This window comes from Pleurodeles waltl, chromosome 7, assembly GCF_031143425.1.
Source record: "Pleurodeles waltl isolate 20211129_DDA chromosome 7, aPleWal1.hap1.20221129, whole genome shotgun sequence".
NCBI lineage: Eukaryota > Metazoa > Chordata > Amphibia > Caudata > Salamandridae > Pleurodeles > Pleurodeles waltl.
In genome coordinates this window covers 1,257,882,032-1,257,900,639 of record NC_090446.1, presented here as the reverse complement: position 1 = coordinate 1,257,900,639, position 18,608 = coordinate 1,257,882,032, and positions in this window count along the sequence as shown.

The following is an 18,608-nucleotide window of genomic DNA, read 5'->3' as shown; positions in this document are numbered from 1 at the left end:
GACGGCGGGACTTTGGCGGGCGGCCTCCGCCGCCCGCCAAGGTCAGAATGAGGGCCTCTATTAGCTATTATAGCACAGAGTTAAAGAATGGCCAAGTGGGGGATGGGGTTTTAGGTTGGGAACAGCGGGGAAGGAGACCTGTGGAAGCAAGAGTTAAAAAAACAACAGCAAAATTATGCACATTGACTTTCATAAACTTTGTTCCTAATATTTATATACTGATAACATGAATGATCAAGAGCTTCTCTATAACATGACCTATTAGTTCTGCGTACCTGGAAAATAAAGAAGGATTATGCAAACTTTCATATGAGCGTTTTTAGAATAACATCTTATGCTCTGAACATTGAATTACACTCTGTTGAATCTGGGTTTCAGGAATACTATGAACATTGAATGACACTCTGTTCAATCTGGGTTTCAAGAATACTATGAACATTGAATAACACTCTGTTGAATCTGGGTTTTAAGAATACTATGACCATTGAGTAACACTCTGTTGAATCTGGGTTTCAGGAATACTATGAACATTGAATAGCACTCTGATGAATTTGGGTTTTAAGAATACTATGAACATTGAATAACACTATGTTGAATCTGGGTTTCAAATATACTCTGAACATTGATTAACACTCTGTCTTGAATTTCAGGATTCAATTGACTAGAAATTATTAATCACTTTAATACAAAACTGTGCATCAAGATTTCAATGCCTAGAAATGATCACACACTCTGCCGATCTAATCTGCAAGGGTTAATGGCCAAGAATGAATTGTGCACACTGTTGCCTGATTCAACCGTCAATGTTTTAATGCCAGGGAATGATCGCACATACTGCCAATCTGAACTGCAAGAGTTAAATGCCAGGAATGAATCGTGCACACTGCTGCTGATTTGAACATCAAAGTTTAAATGCCAAGATTACGATTGCGTGTCTGCCGATCTGAACTGCAAGAGTTAAATGCCAGGAATGAATCTCCCACACTGCTGATTAGAACATCAAAGTTTAAATGCCAACATTACGGTCGCGCGTTCTGCTGATCTTAACTGCAAGAGTTAAATACCAGGAATGAATTGCGCACACTGCCGATTCAAACATCAAAGTTTAAATGCCAAAATTACGATCGCACGTTCTGCCGATCTGAACTAAAAGAGTTACATGCCAGGAATTAATCGCGCACACTGCTGAGTCGAACATCAAAGTTTAAATGCCAAAATTACGATTGCGCGTTCTGCCGATCTGAACTGCAAGAGTTAAATGCCTGAAATGAATCGCAAATGTGATCAATCCAAAAGGCCCAAAACTCGAATGTGCCTGAGAACGCAGTCGGGGGCCTAACTCGACCTCCGTCTTACCGCCCTGCTGGGAGATCACCACGATAATGAAGACAGGGCCTGGAATAGCCTAGGTAGGCCTTTGGCACAAGAGCTCAGGAAAATGCTGCTCCTCTACACCGGGACCTCTGAATAGTGAGCACGTGGAGCTGGGCTGGGTCCCTTAAATAGACCCAAGCCCTGCCCATGTGCCACACCCAGTCTGACTGCAGGAAAGGATTCTAGAAGGGCTCAGAATAAGGACCACACCCTGCAGTCCAGCAGCAAAGCGTTGAAAATGAACAATACATTGCAAACAGTATTAAATACATTTCAGGATAATTCTCTGCAATGCATAAGGTTAACATACTGCGTGAACACACAATGCATGCATTATGACATTATATAAGGATTGGCTTGTTGCATTACGTCGCCCGTAGAGCACGCATTGTCCGGATGTTGACAGCAACAGGCAATGGCTGGGAGACGGCACAGCCTGAAATAAGGGAAGCAGGGGAAGAAGCAGGGCAAATCTAGCAGAAGGAGCAATATAGGTATTACACTGCAAGTGCTAATGGAGTGCTAGTGGTGTAGTGCAGGAGAGCTGGTTCAGGACCTACTCAGCGGAGTCACGAAGCGAACTCCATTAAGTAGGTCCTGGAGTGGGAGAGGTGTGGGGCGGAAGGGGAAGCCGGGTGGGTGCGCAAAGAGCAGGAAAAAAACAACTCGGAGGTGGTGGGGGCCTGAAAATGGCGGAAGCAATGGCCGATGGCAGGGAGGGGCTCTGAAATAAGGGAAGGAGGAGAAGCAGCAGGACAAAAGCGGCAGAGGGAGCACTGTATGTGCTACACTGCAAGCACTAGTGGTGCAGTGCACGAGAGTTGATTCAGGACTAGCCCCTTGTAAGGGGTGCCATACAGTAGAGGTGAATTCCCTGGGGCTAAATATTCCCTGGGGCTAAATGATTCATTGTGTTGTGGATTTTAGAGACATATCTCCCTGACAATTTGGACATTTTGGGCCTCATTACAACATTGGCGGAGCAGCACCCGGCGCCCATCAAGTTGTAACCGCTGTGCGGCAGCCATTGTGGCCGCACTCCTGCCGTGCCCATTATGACATCCCCGCTGGGCTGGCAGCAGAAACAGAGTTTCTGCCCACCGGCCCAGGGGGATGTGGGCCGCAACATGGGAGCCGGCTCCAAATGGAGCCGGCGGTGTTGCGGCTGTGCGACGGGTGCAGCTGCACCAATCGCGCTTTTCACTGTCTGCTGAGCAGACAGTGAAAAGCAATGTGGGGCTGTGGCTGGGGGCCCCTGCACTGCCCATGCCAAGTGCTTGGGCAGTGCAGGGGCCCCTAGGGGCCCCGTGACTCCCCTTCCTGCCAGACTTTCCATGGCGGTTCCTACCGCCATGGAAAGGCTGGCGGGAAGGGGACTCGTAATCCCGGACCACAGTGGCGGAAAACCGCCGATCCCGGCGCACTTCCACTGCGGTCGAAATAGGCAAGATTGCTCCACCAGCCTGTTGGCGGTGCAATCGCCAAAACAGGGTTGTAATGAGGGCCTTTGTCTAAAGTGTCCATTTTCATGCCAAAAGTGTCATATATCTGAGTTATATTAGTACAGCCTCCATGACTCCATTAGGACAAATTTACACATAGTGAAGTGTGCATTGTTGATATGTTTCCAGTGTGAAAAGAGTATTCCCAGGTCACCTTCTTCAGGCTACTATACTGCCGTCAGCAACATGGCAGGATTTTGGAGTATCATTTCTTATTGTTGTGGTATTGTGTATGTAACAAGTAGATGTATGCATGACCTTGTGAGAAATCTGTGGGAATGAACTTAGCACTGACCTACTGCTGTATGACAACAGATAAATGAGGCATGCTCCATGTGGCAAAGCAAGGAAGGTGATGAAGTCTTCTACTTGTTCAATGGTTACTGTGTTGAACAACTTCACCTATGCGATTGAAGTTGCCTGAGATTCAGATTTTCCTGTAGGCAACTGTTGACAGTTCATGTGGCATGCATACATGTGATGTAGTACATGTAGGAGCACTTTGATGTAGTTTGTTGCTGGGGCCTACTTGACATCATGATAATGTTTGCTAATCACAGATGTTGTTCAATTCTGATCACGAACATGTGGTGAACCTTTTTATCTTCATGTTTGCAACATCCTCCCAGGCAAGCGAAGGAGACATGGCAGAACCAAGAGGGGAAGCATCTGGCAACGGTACCTCCAAGCATGACACCACCGACAAGGAGGGGTCCGAAGGGTGAGGGGAGTGCCACGGAGGACACAGGGACAACCTTGTCCACTTTATATTCTATCTCCAGTGGACACTCGCTAGTGATGGCAGACCCATCATGACCTGCTCCTGTACCATCCTTGTCTGCCACCACCAGTTCCATCCCCACCCTCCCTGTTGCTCCCCACCCAGGAGGGTAAGTATCTCCTTCGCCCTAGCTACCTCAGCCCCAGCCCCTGTTACCCCTGATGCCCTGAGTGAGGAGGCTATTGACCTCTTGAGGAGTATCTCTGTGGGGCAGACTGCCATTGTGAATGTCATCCAGGGGTTGGCAAGCCAACTTCAGCAGGCAAATGTGAATCTGGAAGGCATTCATTTTGACATGTCAGGCATACAGAGATCTTTTCAGGCTCTGGCCTCCTGGCTGACGGCGACCATCCACACCCCACAATCATCTCCCTCACCACCTCCCTCATCCCAATCCAAATTCCCTATTTCCCTAACTGTCCAAAGTACACAGAACTATCTGCACGCACCCATCTCAACACACGCAAGCAGCACACATAGACATAAGCACTCCAAGACACACTGGGACGCAGGCACTCAACAGTCAACCACAGACACCACATCAGCTGCAATTTCAACAGACACCCCCGCCACCCCTACTGACCCACACACCACAACCACCATACCAACAGATACCACCACAACAGTGACGCATCCATACCTACCATACACCCAGACACCACCACACCACCCAGAGACACATCCACCACATCGACCATACCTGAGACACCACCCCAACACACACAGACACATCCACCATACCCACAGACACCACCTCGACACACTCAAACACATCTACAGGACCCACCATACCCACAGACACCACCCCAACAGACACACTCACATACATCACTCCCACATCAGCCAGCACCTCCACCTCACAGCCCCAAGACACATAAATACCCATACTCTCACACACAACACACACCACCCAGACACAAGCATACCTCACACAAGCGCACATGCAAGGCATCAACACCCACAGACACGATAAGCTCTCCCTCAATCTAAATCCCCAACTCCTTCTGATGACCCTAAACATTTTCCCAAGGAGAGTTTCCTTTTTCACCTTGCCCTTCCCCTCCACCCCACCCCAAACCCAAGAGGTCCCCACCTACATCCCAACCCATCCTTTCCAAATCAAAGTCCTCCCTGTCACATCTGACCCCTCTACAAGCACCTATGCCCCTCAGCCCAAAGAAGAATCCCACCCCTCTGAAGAAAAAGCTTCCCCCTCCCAAACCCATACATCCCAAATCTGACCCCACCCAAACATTATCCCTGAGGTGCCTGCTTCCCCACTTGATGCCTCTTCCTGTGGAGGTTCCCTGGCAGTGATTAGGATCAAGGTTGAGCACAGTACTTTGTTTGGACTCAGATGGATGCGCCATTGGTGTAGGAAGATTGCCTCTTTCTAGCATTGTTAACCCCACTTTTGGCCTGTTTGTGAGTATATGTCAGGGTGTTTTTACTGTCTCACTGGGATCCTGCTAGCCAGGACCCCAGTGCTCATAGTGGAAAACCTATTTGTCAATGTGTTTTGCCTGTCTCACTGGGATCCTGCTAGCCAGGACCCCAGTGCTCATTGTTTGTGGCCTGTCTGTGTATACCTGTGTAGTGCCTAACTGTGTCACTGAGGCTCTGCTAATCAGAACCTCAGTGCTTATGCTCTCTCTGCCTTTAAAATAGTCACTATAGGCTAGTGACCATATTTACCAATTCTAATTGGCACACTGGAACACCCTTATAATTATCTGGTATATGCTACCTAGGTACCCAGGGTATTGGGGTTCCAGGAGATCCCTATGGGCTGCAGCATTTCCTTTGCCACCCATAGGGAGCTCAGACAAATCGTACACAGGACTGCCACTGTAGCCTGAGTGAAATAACGCACATGATATTTCACAGCCATTTTTCACTGCACTTAAGTAACTTATAAGTCGCCTATATGTCTAACCTTCACTTGCTGAAGGTTAACTGCAAAATTACTAAGTGTGAGGACACCCTTGCACTAGCAAAGGTGCCCCCACATAGTTCAGGGCAATTTTCCCGGACTTTGTGCGGGTGTCACCATTACATGTGTGCTCTACACATAGGTCAATACCTATATGTAGCTTCACAATGGTAACTCCGAATATGGCCATGTAACATGTCTAAGATCATGGAATTGTCCCCCATGCCAAATCTGGTGTTGGGGTGCCAATCCCATGCATCCCCGGGGCTCCACTATTTGCCAAACCAGTTCTCTGGGGTTTTCTCTGCAACTACCGCTGCTGCCACCCCACAGACAGGGTTTTGCCCTCCTGGGGTCTTGGCAGCCCAGTCCCAGGAAGGCGGAACAAAGAATTTCCTGTGAGAGAGGGTGTTACACCCTCTCCCTTTGGAAATAGGTGTTAAAGGCTGGGGAGGGGCAGCCTCTCCCAGCCTCTGGAAATGCTTTGAAGGGCACAGATGGTGACCTCCTTGCATAAAACAGTCTATACCGGTTCAGGGAACCCCCAGTCCCTGCTCTGGCATGAAACTGGACAAAGGAAAGGGGAGTGACCACAGTGGTGCACAGAGCTCCTCCAGTGTGTCTCAGACCTCTGTCATCTTGAATCCAGAGGTGTGAGGGCACACTGGAGGCCTCTGAGTGTTCAGTGCCAGCAGGTGATGTCAGAGACCCCTCCTGTTCGGTGCTAACCTCACTGGGTGGCCAATCCTCCTCTGAGGGCTATTTAGGGTCTCTCCTGTGGGCTTTTCCTCAGATAACGACTTGCAAGAATTCACCAGAGTTCCTCTGCACCTCTCTCTTCGAGTTCTGCCAAGGATCGACCGCTGACTGCTCCAGGACACATGCAAAACTGCAACAAAGTAGCAAGAAGACTACCTGCGACATTTTAACACCTAATCCTGCCGGCTTTCTCAACTGTTTCCTGGTGGTGCATACTTTGGGGGCTGCCTGCCTTCATCCTGCACTGGAAGCCACAAAGAAATTTCCTGTGGGTTGACGGAATCTTCCCACTGCTCCAGCAGGCACCAAACTTCAGCGTCACCAGTACTCTGGGGCCCCTCTCATCCTGACGAGCGTGGCCCCTGGAACAAAGGTGGTGGACCCAAGTGACCCAGACTGTCCAGTAGTCCAACTGTCCAAATTTGGAGGAGGTAAGTCCTTGCCTCTCTTCTGCAGACAGTAATCCTGTCCACCACGTGAACTGCAGCTGCTGGGGCTTCTGTGCACATTTCCAAGGAATCCTTCATGCACAGCCAAGCCCAGGTCCCCAGCACTCCGTCCTGCATTGCTCAACTCTGTGAGTTGACCTCCGACTTCGTGGGACCCTCTTTTGTAGTGTTGAGATGACTGCCATGCTCAGTCTTCTTGAACCCACGTTCACGTGCTTCTGTGGATGCTACCTTCTTGTGCATGGGCTCTCCACATTGCTGAGGGTCCCCTCTGTCTCCTCTCCCAAGTGGCGACATCCTGGTCCTTACTGGGCCTGGGCAGCACCCTTTTTCTTCAACTGTGACTCTTGCACCTAGCAAGGTTTGTTTGCAGTCTTTTGCCAAAGAAACAACTCTGCATCCTCCAGCACTCCGTGGGACATCTTCTGCATGAAGGAGAAGTTCCTAGCGCATTTCGTTGTTTCAGAATCTTCAGCTTCTTCCATCCAGAGGCAGCCATTTTGCACCTTCATCTGGGTTTTATTGGGCTTCTGCCCCCCTGGACACTTTCATGACTCTTGGACTTGGTCCCCTTCCTTTGCAGGTCCTCAGGTCCAGGAATCCATCTTCAGTGCTTTGCAGTCTGTTGTGGTCTTTGCAAAATCCTCTATCACGACTTTAGTGTGTTTCTTGGGAAATAGTAGTACTTTACTCCTACTTTACAGTGTCTTGGGGTGGGGTATCTTGGACACCCTTAGTGTTTTCTTACACTCCCAGCGACCCTCTACACACTACACTAGCCTAGGGGTCCATTCGTGGTTTGCATTCAACTTTCTTAGTATATGGTTTGTGTTGCCCCTAGGCCTATTGCATCCTATTGTATTCTATAGTGTTTGCAATACTTTCTGACAGTTTTACTTACCTGATTTTGGTTTGTGTGTATATTTTTTGTATTTTTCTTACCTCCTGAGGAAGTATATCCTCTGAGATATTTTTGGCACATTGTCACTAAAATAAAGTACCTTTATTTTTGATAACTCTGCGTATTGTGATTCTTATGATATAGTGCTATATGATATAAGTGGTATAGCAGGAGCTTTGCATGTCTCCTAGTTCAGCTTAAGCTGCTCTGCTATAGCTACTTATATCAGCCTAAGCTGCTAGAACACTACTAATCTACTAATAAGGGATAACTGGACCTGGCACAAGGTGCAAGTACCATCAGGTACCCACTATAAGCCAGGCCAGCCTCCTACAATTGGCCTTTGCTCTTCAGCATATGCTGTAAACCAAACCAAGTTGTGGTTTTATTGGGTACACATTGTCCTGCCATCATTTGTCTACCTTTTTGTTGTTCCTGAGTAACTTGTGGTGTATACATGCAGTTGTGTGTGTTTGATCCTGATTGCTGATCCATTTGCTGTTGTTTGCACATGGAGGGTGCTCAATTGCGCTACCTTCCTTGGCATTTGACTGACCCTGTGTCCATTTTTGATGTGTGTTTCTTGCAGCTACTTCATCTTGATGTATGCCCATGCTGTTGTATTTGCTTTCTTGACTTGCACTTATACTTTCTGCAGGTAGACATGTCACTTGGCTCTACTATTGTTTGTCCCTGAGAGACATAAAGGACCAGTTTCTGTGCAAATGGTGTTTAAGGGGCATGTACAAAGTGAATTGCGTCCCAGGGCAGCATCCTTCCAGAAGCGCTCCTTATACCCCCATCCCTATTGTGGAGGTATTGTTTGCATTGTGAGCTTTGGATAATTGTTTTACAAAATATTGCACATCCCATTGACCTTCCATTGTGGTACAATGAAGTTGACATGTGGGCCCATTACAGGGATGGTTCATAGGAGGGGAATTTGTGTTCCATAACACATCCATGCATATGTGTCTTCAATGTGCTGACAGTCCATTACATGTGAGCAATGTGAGGGTGTCAGTTGAATTGGTAGATGTGATATTGCTGTGGATTTGCTGGTGAGCGACACAATGGTCTGTATACTTCACTGTCCCTGTACCTAAGATGAGCAGATGCGTGTTATTGTGGAGTGTGGTGGATGGTGCAGTGTTAGTGACCTGCGCAAAGGGGGCATATGATAGCTGTGAATGCTTCATTCTTTGTGAATGCTTCCAACCCGGGACACAATGCTAAGTATACTTGGTGCCCGTACCGTAAGCCCCGTATCATGTGGATGAAGGCGCAACGATGTGTTGTTGCACTTAATGACACAGGTAAGTGTGTGTTCTTACCTTTGGTTGCATTCATGGTGGCATGAACTTTGGGCTCCATCGATGAGCAGCGGCAGGACGTGTGTAATGGTCTCCATGGCGACACAGGATGTGTAATGCTGCCTGCAGGTAACTTGCTTCCTTTAGATTCTCTGTTTCTGCCTGCTGGGACATGGTGGTTGGACCACCACTATCACGTTGGTTGGAGGCAACATCATAATGTGTCTGGCGGAAACACTGACTGTTGGCTTGTTTGGTCTGCCTCGCCACTGCAGTGGTCTGAGCTGTCTGGCGGTGCCGGCAGGATTGCAGCAGGCTTTCCTCCAAGGGACCACCAACACCGTAATATGGTGGTCCGACCATCAAGCCGATGGCAGTCAGAATGCCACCGCCAATGAAGTGCACAGACCGCCAAACTTGTAAGCAGGCCCATAAATTTATAAAATGACAAATCTGTTCAAAACAACAGCTAGAATAACAGTATCTCCTCACTAGGGCCCAACAAGAATTATCACAATGAAATTCTATTCTGAGGGTTTGTCAGAGTGGGTGACCAACACCAAAACGCTTGCCTACTATGATAATCTGCAAGATTACATGCAACAAAAAAAATTCTACAGCCTGTAACATAATTTGATAACAATTGATTTTTAGAGGCCATTTGGCTTTACCATATGCTTTTCACAATAAATATGCCAGGCCTACTGCCTTTGTAACAACGTTTTGTAATAAATAGACTAGAACTGTGACTTTCAGCATAACATTTCTCTGGACACCTAGCAAGTCGATAGCTGTTATTACTGGCTTGTCACTATAATCAACTCAGGCCCTCTGTACTGAGAGTAAGCTTTCCCACAAGGTAACCTTCAGGCATACACTCTTAACATTTCAAATATATACAAAATTACAATTGGCAAAGCAAACTATTAGCCCTCCTAACAGATCTTACCAAGGCATTACTATGGTAATCATGTAACAAACAACTATTTGTAGGTTTAATTCAGAGTAATAGCAATCCACCCTTGAAAGCCTTGTTACATTAACATTGCTTTTCTCAATCAATATGCCAGGACTACTGCCTTTAACATAACTTTTCTTAATAAATAATCAGTCCTAAATAATTTATCATTGACTTGTCACCATAACCAAATCAAGACTACTGTACTGAACATGAGCTACCACATGGCAACCAGACATAAAAGTACAAAATTATAGACAATTACAATTGACAAAGCAAAATATGATCTCCCCTAAAACAGCCTAACAAGGATTATTCTAGTGCATATCTTATGTCCCTACAGTTTGTTTGAATGGGTCACCAACACCAAAACCCTTGCCTACTATGGTAACCGGTGTCATTCCATATAAGAAAAATCTTTCCTACAAGTTTAGGACAGTGAAAAAACAATCTATTCTTGAAAGCCTGCTGTCTTTAACACATTATTCACAATAAGAACATCAGACCTGGTGGTTTTACCATAAAGTTTCATAAGAAACAGATTAAACTTATGAAATGTATGACTTTTCCCAATAAACCAATGACACTTATAGCCTTTACCTTTTGCTTTACATCTTAGCCAACACTATCCTTTTCATGTGCACATAAAATGTCAGCCATCATGCATACAGTTATAGAATCACACATATGTAGAAAAATATAGCTTCAAAACAATATACAACCCCTCTCAACATGGTTTAACAAGACTCATCACAGACACAAAAGACAACCCCCTTGCCTACTACAGTAATCTGTGTGATTATTACATGCAACAAACTACCTGCCTGTAGTTTGTAACACAATGTGATAACAAGCAGCTGCTAAAAGCTTACTGACTTTAACAAATTCTTTTCACAATAAATATGCTAGACCAACTGCCTTTCTCTTAACTTTTCATATAAGCAGTCCAGTCCTTCAGCATCAGACAGAATGTTTCCCAGTGCGACACTCAGGCCTCTTTCTTGTAACCAACTAAGGCCTATGTTATTGAGAGTAAATTTTTCCAGAAAGCAACTATCAGGACACAGTCATAAAATTAGAAAAGTGAACAAAATTAGACAAACATACACAAAATACTCTCCCTCCAGTGGAGCTGTTCTGGGGAGTCACAGAATAAACTTACCTTACCTTCATTATCCTGATGTATTGGAATTTGTGCACGGCACACACCGCATTTTGGAGGAGAGCGGATGACTCCCCACCCGTGAATCTATGTTGTGAAGCTGACACATTTTCGTGGACGGACACTTTTGTTCATAGGCATGATTGATGATACACCTTTCCATGCATCTCAGTCTCTCCTAAAAGGGCTTAACAAGAATTCTTACACAGCCATCTTTATATATCCATGGTTTGTCAGACAGGATTACAAACACCAAAACCCTTGGCTACTAAGGTAATCTGTGTGATGCCATGTAACAGAAACACACTATACACAGGTTTTATGCAGAGTAATAACAATCCACATGTTCATTGACTTTAACATATGCTTTTCACAACAAACACATCAGACCTAGTGTCTTTTTCATAGCATATCAGATTAAGTCTAAAGTTATGATCATTGGCTTGCCACCATAACTAACTCAGCATGCTTTATCAAGTATATGCTTTTGCCACAAGCCAAAAAGTTCAATACAAGCATTTGGTTTAGTGGAAGCATACAAATTTTCCCAAATCATATCCTGTATACAGGGGAACCAAGATGTGGAAGGAGCTTAAGCCCCTTTCTTAGTAGTATTCTGAAAGCTCTTTTTTTGAGGATCACATACAGTCAGACAGCAGTTACACTTTCAAACCATACCGAACAATCAATGTAGACTAGAGTAGCCCTGGACATCCTGTATTGCTCCCAAACAAAAAACTACACTCTGAAGTCGAAAGTTAATGATGGAAGGGGAGGGTTCTAGGACTGTAAAATATTCCTCATGACTGTCCTCCTCCTATTTGTGTCGTGTAGGAAAGTCCTCCTTTTTGCCCTGGTCACCCCCACACTTTTTGGACAGGTACTGGTGGTTACTGACTCTTGGCTGTGGCCTGGGTACTGCTTACCAGTCCCAGGCCCAGTGCTCTGTGTAAAGTGGATATGCAAATTAGGCTAATTATAATTGGCTAAGTTAACCTACCTATAAGTCCCTAGTATATGGTAGGGCATGTAGGTTTAGGGACCACAGAATAGGTAGTGCACCCATAGGTGCACTGCTGAGGTGCCCAGTGTCATTTTAAAGGCAGGCCTGCCTTGCTAGCTGCTTTTAAATTACAGTTATATGCAAATTCGACTTTGGAATTAAAAGTAGTTCCAAAGTCTTAAACTACCTTATTTTTACATATGTCACCCCTAAGGTGTGCCCTATGTGCCCCTAGGGCTGGGTGCCATGTAACTATAAGCAGGGATCTTTTTATAATAGTTTTATAAGCCCTGGTGAGGTAAAAACAGCCAAATTCGTTTTTCCCTCATTGTAGTAAATGGCCCTCATAGGCTAGAATTGGGAGACTTTATTTTAATTTTTAAAGTCCCGTTAAATGACGGATACCAAGAGTTTGGTATCAAATTAATTGTTATAATAAATCCCACAACTTCCAGTTGTGGGATTTAATATAACTTGTTCAGGCAAAGAGTTTTAAACTTTACCTGAAAAGTTGCCAATTTCAGCCCTGCATTGTTTTTGCTGCTGTACCCTGATTGGCCAGCCTCTGGCAGCCTGGCCAGGCTGCTTGATGAGGTGTGAAGGGGAGGGCTGCCAAACTGGTCTTCAAAGACAGAGAAGGACATTTGGAACAACCCAGCAACACCCCCACATCCTGCAACCCCAGACAACCAGGTGCCCCCTTGATTAGATTAGGAGAGGGCAGGAGAGGGGTGTGTTTATGATTTTTAGCCACACCAGTGGTGGGCTCAGCCAGATGTAACCTCCAAAAATTAGATTCAGCCATGATGGATTTTTGAAGAATGTTGCCTCCTGGGATGGATTTTTGCCACACTTCCCAGGAAGTGGTCATCACAGGGGGAAGGACCCTGCACCTGATTGGAGAATCAGGACCCCCCTCTTTTTCACCCAGGAGCAAGGATAAAACTGGCACACCTGCACCCACACGTCAGATCCCCATCAGATTCCAACAAGGAAGAACCAAAGGAGAAGAAGGACTGCCCTCCTGGACCCCTAGCCTGCACCTGGAACCTGCACTCAGAAGGACTGCAGCAGCTGCACACTTGGGCTTTACCACAAGAAGGACTTTGCCCAGCTTCAACTGGTTCAAGGAGGGACTCCCTGTTTGCTACAGGTGAAAAATTGCTAACCAGAGTCCCCTGCACCAACTCCTGAAGAAATCAACCAGCTGACCACTGCCCGGTGGCCAAAAAGAAGTTTGCGATAGGTGCATTCTGGGAGTTGTAGTCCGCACCCCCAAGGATCATCTCAGAGCTTCTGGACCCTTGGGGTGAGCTGTGGACCCCAAAAGAACCTTAAAAGAACATCTGGGAGAAGCCCCAGAAGTTTGGAGAAGTTTTGAGAACTTTTGAAAAGAAGCTCCATAGAGGGACCGACCTGCCGCTGCAACTCTAGCCGGCTTGCCTCAACCGCGACCCGGCCTGATTTGCAGGTTCGTCCCGGTAAAGAAAATCTCCAAAAAAGAGACTAAGTCCAAAGGTAAAAAGTTGACCGGGACTTCCCAACCAGCGTATCTGAGGAGGGCTCCAGGGAAGTCGGATCCAGGTTTACCCCGTCGAAGGATTCTTACCTCGAAAAAACGACTAAGTCTGAAGGTAAAAATCTCCACAGAGGATTCCCGCTACGCATATCCAGAGAAGGGCTCCAGGAGGTCGGATTGGACTGGCAGGTTTGTCCCGCTGAAGAAAATCTTCAAAAAAGAGACTAAGGGGGTTATTCCAACTTTGGAGGAGTGTTAATCCGTCCCAAAAGTGACGGTAAAGTGACGGATATACCACCAGCTGTATTACGAGTTCCATAGGATATAATGGACTCGTAATACGGCTGGTGGTAAATCTGTCACTTTTCCGTCACTTTTGGGACGGATTAACACCTCCTCCAAAGTTGGAATAACCCCCTAAGTGTGAAGGTAAACTTTTAACAGAGGCCTCCCGCGGCCTGTAGCCGAGCAGGGCTCCATCGTGGTTTGCCTTAAACTTTGACTTTGCCCCGGTCAAGGTGCAACCAGATGACCCAATTGGTGCTTTTTGTTTCTAGGTGCTAAAAAAACAATAATTCTTTAAAAATTCATGCCTCCGGTTCCCCTTCTCCGATTTTATTTGTTTTTGTGTCATTTTAAAGATAAAAATATAATCTATTTTTGTAAATTGTTTGTGTATTTTTAAACTGTTTCCTGTGTTTTATTTAATTACTGTTTTGTGATATTTGAATGTTTTACACTCTGTCTTCTAAGTTCAGCATTGTCACTCGTTGCCAAGCTATCAAGGGTTGAGCTGGGTTTAATTTACTGAGACCTAAGTGGACCTAAGTGGAGGTTAGTGGCCTATTGCTAAGTGTAGGTACCTACCTGCCCTTACCAATAACCCATTTTCCCACATGTCGCTTTTAGAAAAAAACAAAATCTACACATTATCTAGGACACTTTAACAGCATTACACTGTCATGTCTGTGCCACTGGAAGTTCAAGCTTAGCTAGCCATGCTGCTCCTGGCTCAGGCAGCTGGATAAAAAACAAATTAATCACAGCTGTGTGAGGGGAAGCTCTTTTTTCTGTAGAAGCACACTTCTGCCCAATCAAAACAAGTACACCGGGCTGCCAACACCTGGGCAGAGCCAAGCTCCTCTCTGTAGTAATTCTGAAAGTTATTTTTTAGGTTAATTCCATGCCTGCCGACAGCAGTGCTGTCAATCCGAACCTAAAAATTTGCTTTTCATTACCGAACAGATCTTTCATGGTTTGCACATTATCTAATCCAGTTCTGATTTGCTGCTTGGAATCTGGAATTTGTGGTTATGTTTTCCCATTATGAATGCAGGGTTCAAAGTACTTGAACAAATGCACCTGGCATGCACAAATTAGATATCTCAATGAAGGGGCCTAACAATCCTTTTCCGTCTCTGTGAAAAGATTCTACTGTTGAACTGCTGCTGAATACCACTTGACGTTTTTCTTCTGAAGCAAATGTGAAACTCTTCTGTTGTTGACTTGTGAGACTCGTAAACACATATGTCGTATTAGTTTGGATTTGAGAGATATTATGACAGATAAAGGGAAAACGTTAAAAGATGACCAGAGGTTATAAAGTAAAACTGTACTCTATAAAGATGGCTGCATTAGCGTGTAGACTTACACAAGCAAGAAGTCATTTAGTACTATCTAAATCAAATTAAATGTTTAGGTTTATTGAAATGTTGGCACTTGTGTTATGTATATGCCTTGCCAATGTTCTGGGATGGAATGTAGAATACAGAACATTCAAACTATTGTTGTTCAAGTTAGGAGAGCAGTTGGCAGCTGGTGAGAGGCCAGTGGAGCTTCTCTGGGGATGCGCAGAATAAACTTACCTTACAGTCATCATCCTGGTGTGTTAGAATTTGTGCAAGGTACACACCACATTTTGGTGATGAGTGGACGACTCCCCATCCGTGAATCCACGTTGTGAAAGCGACAATAATTTTCGTGGAGGGTCGCTTTTGTTCACAAGCATGATTACTGATACGCCTTTCCGTGCGCCTAAATGAATACAAATGAGGAGTCGGTAGTGTTGGAGGATTAGTGTTTTAGGGGCATTTAGGATCGTTGGTCGTCAGCGGGCGAAATGACGTCAGCGGACATCTGCACATTAACGGAGTCGTTTGGGGGCGCACCTGCATTGTTGTTATTGTCGTCTTAACAATGCTCTGTACGCGGTGAGTCATATCTCCATATCACATTTTCTCCATACGCATCAGTGCTTAATTTGTAATTAAAAAAATGTCAGTGCCCAAAGCCCTCCTCTTAAACACGCGGCTTCTGCATTTAAATGTGCGAGCACTGACCACTGATGCAGCGTAATCCTGAAGCCATCTCGGGCCTCTTCAATCCATTTAAAGCCACTCCCTGCACCTTCAGCTCACTCTTGCAGCTTTCTGCTTTCTCCCATCCTGACGCTTTTTCGTTTTTCTCTTCCTCCGTCTTTCCCGTATGTGTCTTTTGTTCGCAGCAAATGCTTGAGGGAGAAGACTAAGCGCCGGCCCTAAAAAAAAAGTGCCGTGCTGAGCACCGGAAACAACAAGAACAAATTAAGCACTGATGCGCATGCACATATGTAGCTGCCGCTCATTTGGTCCTGGAGCACAAAGTGATCAAACGGATATAACAAAGCGTCACTACACGGAATGACGGCTCTTACAATGTAGACACAATAATTAACTGACACATTTTGCAATATTTTTTCAATTCTTGGTTGCATTTCACACTTCTGAATTTGAACATTGCTAGGGAATGGTTTGAAGACTCTATCCTGGAGATTTTAATTACACCTTTAGTTATATTATTTAGATTTCAGAGATGTAAAGAAGCAGTCAGATTTCATTTGTCAACAGTTAGAGTAAATGTGGTGACGGTGACAACTTTGGTTGTTTTAATTTATTACTTTGGTAAAATACCACATATTTTGTCAGGTCTGTCACTGTTTTTTCAGAATCCTGGAGATCCTGTAACTCCATGAGAGGAATGGATTGATGTTTTAAAAGAATGTATGTCGGAACGACGCCTGCCGGAACAACGAATGCTTGAACAACGAGGTCGGAACAACGACCTTGTTGTTACCACTAATGCCTTTACCACGAATGCCTTAACAACGATTTTTCATTGTAAAGGCATTTCTGGTAAAGGCATTAGTGATAGGCATCCATTGTTCCTGCATGCATCCCACCTGGCCCCCCACCCCTACCCCTAAAAATGACCGTGACACCCCCCACCACCCCCCCTAAAACCACACCAACCCCCCACCCTTGCCCCTAAAACTACCCCAACCCCCAACTCCTTCCTAAAATTACTGCGACCCTCACCCTACCACAAAACCTAAAACAACCCCAACCCCCACCCCCACCCCCACCCCATCCCTGGAACCTAAAGTACCCCAACCCCCAACCCTAAAACTACTCCGAGCCCCCCACTCTGCCCCTAAACTTAAACCCCCCAACCCCCACCTGCCCCTAAAATTACCCGACCCCCCAACCCACCCTAAAACCTAAAACCCCAACCACGCACCCACGCCCGCACCTAAAACCAACCCCCACCCTACCCCCAAAACCTAAAACAACCCCAACCCCCACCCCATCCCTGAAACCTAAAGTACCCCAACCCCCACCCCTAAAACTACTCCGAACCCTCCACCCTGTCCCTAAACCTAAACCCCCCGAAACCCACCCCTAAAACAGAAAATACCCCAACACCCCACCCCGCCCCTAAAACTAAAACCCTGCCCACCACCACCTGCCCCTAAAACAGAAAATACGCTGACCCCCCACCCCGCCCGTCCCTAAAACTGAAAAAACCCGACACCCCCACCCCCGCTCCCACCCTTAAAACAGAAAATACCTCGACCCCCCACCCCAGGCCCTAAACCTAAAACCCCGACCCCCCCGCCCCTACAAACAGAAAATACCCTGACCCCCCCACCCCGCCCCTAAAACTAAAGCCCCGACCCCCCCACCCCCGCCCCGTCCCTAAAACAGAAAATACCCTGACCCTCCCACCCCACCCCACTTACCTGAGTCGTCGCCTCGTCCTCGTCAGCCGACTCCCTTGTTTGTGCCTTAACCACGCATGTGCGTTGTTCAGCACATGCATGGGTAAGGCACAAAACAACAAAGTCGTGGTTAAGGAAAGTTGAGTTCCGCTTTCGTTAACCAGGACTTCGTTGTTCAGGAGTCGGCGTTAAGACCGTTTCCCATTTTTAAATATCCATGTCTGCTGCTGGCAATGAAAGAATGACTGATGGTAGAAAACAAGCCATGTTATATTGCTTGGGAAAGAAGAGATGAGAATATATCACACTCTTCCTGATATTCCTATTCAGGAAGGTGGTGATAGCTCATCGATGTATACTAAAACTATGAAACAGCTGACTTTGCATCTGGATGGCAAAGCTAATATTATTTGGGAACGTTATAAGTTTGTTTTCTTGTGTACAGACAAGTGATGAAAGTATTGATTAATTTGTGACAGGGTTGATAGTATTAATGGTGAAATGTGCATACATGGGTGTTGAAGCAGATATGCTAATTAAAAATTATTAATGAATGTTTATGTGTTTTGATTAACAAAAAAGTTGATAGATAAATGAATCGTAGAGAAATGAATGTGCACATTTGAAAATGTGCCCACGGAGAATGGCAGCCACTCATACGAATTTATACTAAAATGATAAAAAATGTGTGAAATAATGAAAATATGTAATAATAATGTAGTAATGTGCCATATTGAGATGTATAACCCATGTTTTGCATTATATTGTAGAGTTAACTTAGCGGCAGTTGTGGCCTAGTTTTGCCAGGCCTCATGCCGAAGCTGAATAAATTGTGCACTGTAGTGAAGCTGAGATGTAGAACTAACCTTCAACCACCCAATGTTAAAGTCTGCTTAGGTAGAATTTTCTGCAATGAAC